Raw genomic sequence first — 4,181 nt, forward strand, 5'->3', positions numbered from 1 at the left:
TTAGACCACCGGGCCTAAATTTCTCCATCCTTAACTAGAGATAAGATAACCTATTTCATAAGGTCATTGTGAAGACTAAATGTGACAGTACCTCTGAAAGTGTATGCTGTTATGCACAAAAGGGGTGAACACATACTGTTATTATTATTAACCACATCCCAATATTCCTGACCCAACTTTTTGTTTTCTAATCTGCTTGCAATACCTTCATTTTTCCTCACCAAGTACCTGACACCCTTCCTTCAATCACCAACTTGTACTTTTTCTCCAGTAAAATTAAGAAACAGCTCCCAAGTATTTGCTACTCCCCGGGGTGCTGCATTGCTCCATAATGAAGCCCAGTCTCTCTGTTCTACCCACAGTGATCTCCTCCTCCATCTAACTCCCCTACAGCACGTGTTTATTATCTCAGTTGTGAAGCATCTCTTTGCACTTATAAATTTGGTGTCTCCACTAGATGCTAGATTATTAGACTCTTCAAGGACAAATAATATGTTTTTGTTTCTTGTTTTATTTTGTTTTTGCAAACCCCACAAATCTAGCAGAGTGCTTTGATCAGAGTAGGCTCGGAATACCTATCTGTTGAATAATCAGCTGAATACATTATTGAATTTGGCCAATAGTTTTGTTTTAGTTACTCTGCTCACATTAAAAATTACTTAGGAGTGTAAAACAACCATTAATTATGCTCATGGATTTGTAGATCAGGAATTTGGACAGTCACAGAGGGAATGGCTTGTGTCAGTTCCAAGATGTCTAGATACTGAAAGAATTGAAGGCTGGTGGCTGGAATCAGCTGAAGGCTCATTCACACACAATTAATGCTAGTTGTCGGCTGGGAACTTAATAGGAGCTATTGACTGGAGCATCTATACATGGCCTCACCATGTGACCTGGGCTTCTTCACAAGATTGTGGCTTTACTCCAAAAGAGATAGCCAGGCAGAAGCTGTATCCTTTCTATGAGTCTATGACCTAGCCTCAGAAGTCACACAGCATCATTTCTGTTATACTCTATTGGTTGGAGAAGTCACAAGCCCACCCAGGTTCAAAAGAAGGGGAAATAAACTCCATCTCTTAAGGCAAAGTACTTGGTTCTGAAAGAGCACAAAGGAGTGGAAATGTTACTTTGGCCATTTTTGGAAAATATAATCTGCCACAAGATTTTATTGTTCTAATGAGATTAACACCAAGTTTTTCTGCATTTTAAATGTAAGGAGATATCTTACTCTTAAGTCTCTAAATAGACGACCAGAAATCTAAAGGTCATTTGTTTTACAAATCAAGAAAGAGATTTTACAAATCAAGAAAGAGATGCATGCAAAAGACATGGGCATAATGAGCATGAATTCAAGCGATCCTCTCTAGAATGGTCAACTAGACATTTGGGGTGACAGAGCTATATTTCCCAAACTGACAATCCATCACTTACTATATAAGTAAAAGATAACTAGCCCAACTAAATTTGGCATTTAGTTGGAGCTTCTTTTGCTCCCCCAAAAGTGACTTATACTTCACACTATAAAGCTGGCTCCCTGGTTGATTTCCCTGCCTGAGAGCTGAACCTTTCCTTAGCTCAAATAACAATCTATTTAAGATGTTGTCATGCTCAATAGCTTATTGATGATTGCACAGCTAAGGGCTAAGGGAGTGTATTAGTCTGAGTTCTGCAGAGAAACAGAATCAAGAGGATATATACCTATATCTATATAGAGAGAAAAAAAGATCTACTGTAAGGAATTGGCTCATGTGATCATGGAGGTCCGAGATCTGTAGTCAGGAAACTGGAAATCTAGGAAAGACAATAGGACAGTTCCAGTCCAAGTCCAAAGGCCTAACAATAAAGGTGGCCAATAGCACAAAGCCCAGTTCAAGGATAAGTACAAAGGCAGAAGGAGATTGATGGCCCAACTTGAAGACAGGGGAGTTAAGCAAAGAAAATTCTTCCTAGCTCAGGGGAGAGTCAGCCTTTAGTTCTATTCAGGTCTTCAACAGATTGGACAAGGCCCACCCACATTGGGGAGAACAATCTGCTTCACTCAGTCTACCCATTCATATGTTAACCCCATCCAGAAACACCCTCACACAGACACATCCAAAATAATCTTTAATCAAATATCATTTCTAGCAACAACATTAATACATGTGTAGTTTCCCAAAGTATATGGTACAGAGTACAAGCTCAAAGGGATGCTAATAGATAATTATTGGTAAAAGAGTCTATGAAGAAAATGTTCGAAAAACACTGGGTTAAACATCAGACAAAGACAAATGAAGAATATTCTATTAAAAATAAAGGAGAGGGGGACTACATTCTTCAAAAAATGTAAATGCCATGAGAGACAAAGAAAGTCCATTGTAGCAACGTACCCATCAGATCTCCTGACAAGAAAGAACCTGCTGCAATGATTGTAGTTGGTTGACAGCTTCTGGCTGCCACATCTTTAAATGAACCACAGCATTTGTGCTGAGACCACACTCCCCCAAGTGGCTCCCAATCAATGACTGAGCATGAAGAGGGAACTACGGCTGGGTCATTCCTGCCCACTACAGGACTATTTTGATAAGAAACTTTTGCTCCCAGTAGGCCAGGCTGAGACTGCCACATGGCTACTCTAAAGTCTCAGCCTCTTCCTACTCAACCCTCCCTATTTCCCTATCTCCCTTCACAGGCATCAGACCTGCATCTTGGTCTGAGGTCTCCGTGCCTGCTTCTACTTTCTTCCACCTTTGTCACTCACTGACATTTCTCCTAATAAATCTTTCTCACTTTTAATTCTGGCTTGTTATCTGCTTTAGAGGACCCAAATGGACACAGCTATAGGAATGTTCCATATTAAAAGAGATTACAGAAGCATGAAAAACTGACCGGCTCTGTACCAGAAGGGGAAAAATGCTATTACTCAGTCAATTGGTAAAACTGTAATACATGTGTCAAATTAGATAAAAGTAGCAAATCAATGTTAAATTTACTGACATTTATAATGTGTACTATAGTTATGTGAGGTATCCCTTAGGAGATCTGTATTTTCTTAGGAAATATACACTGTAAGTATTTAGGAATAAAGCATCATGATATATGCAACTAACTCTCAAATAGTTCAGAAAAAAATAGTCTAGGTAGAGCAAATGGGATGAAATGTTACTGATAGTGAATCTGGGTAAAGTTTTTTATCAATATTCTTTGTTCTATTCTTGTGTTTTTGCCTTTTCTGTAAATTTGAAATTATTTTCAAATAAAAAGCTAAAAGAGAAAAAGGGAAAGAAAGAAAGAGTCTAGATGTGGGGAAAGCAATAACTGGGTTAAAAAAGTAAAGTAGGTTCCCTTATTAGAGGACTTTATATATTGTTTGCCAATATGTGTTCAGACACAAAAAGCTTCTTTGTGTGGTAAATCTTGAGGATCAAGAGTTCCAGAGAATTCACTGGAACAGAGGTCAGCGAGCCAAACTGAGGTATGAGGCCCAGAATTCAAATTCCACCCCTGCAACAATACCAGAACTCCTATTTTCCAAAGGAAAGTAGCTTTATTTAATCGACCCTGTCACTATATTACCTTCCCATTTGTGGTAATGGTGTGAAATATAGAAAATAATCTGTGATTATAGCATATTTTCAAGGGTTCAATAACAGACAAGGACACAGCTCTGGAACAAGGAACAATGTAACCCGTTACCTTATGTATATATGACAAGTTACAAGGACGTAACTTCGTAACAGAAGACCTAACTTCAAATGGTCATGAACAGCACTAAGTCAGAAAATCACTAGAAAAACCTACCCTCTCTGAAGCCAAAATTTCCTCATTTTCTGATCAAATTGCTTCCTTGTCAAGAAATAGAGACCCTCTCTTTTACAATAAAGATTTTATTTGAAATATTCTGCTGCTTGGATGATCATGGATCCTAAAGACATAGAAAATTAACAAAGGAATAGCCCCTGTTATTAGTACATTTCAAAATTCACCTTACCTAGAAAAGCATCACAATGGGTAAAATAAGGATAAATATAACAGACTTTCCTTCTTCTCATGAGTTTTTAAAATTATATTTCATTATTAAAGCAAAAATTATAATACCATCTGATGTAGTGCTCAATGTATGTGGAGGAAATATTCTAGACAATGATGTTTTTTTGTTGTTGTTGTTTTTTTTGGGGGGACAGAGTCTCGCTTTGTTGCCC

The sequence above is a fragment of the Microcebus murinus genome, chromosome 6 (assembly GCF_040939455.1).
Source record: "Microcebus murinus isolate Inina chromosome 6, M.murinus_Inina_mat1.0, whole genome shotgun sequence".
In the NCBI taxonomy this organism is placed as follows: Eukaryota; Metazoa; Chordata; class Mammalia; order Primates; family Cheirogaleidae; genus Microcebus; species Microcebus murinus.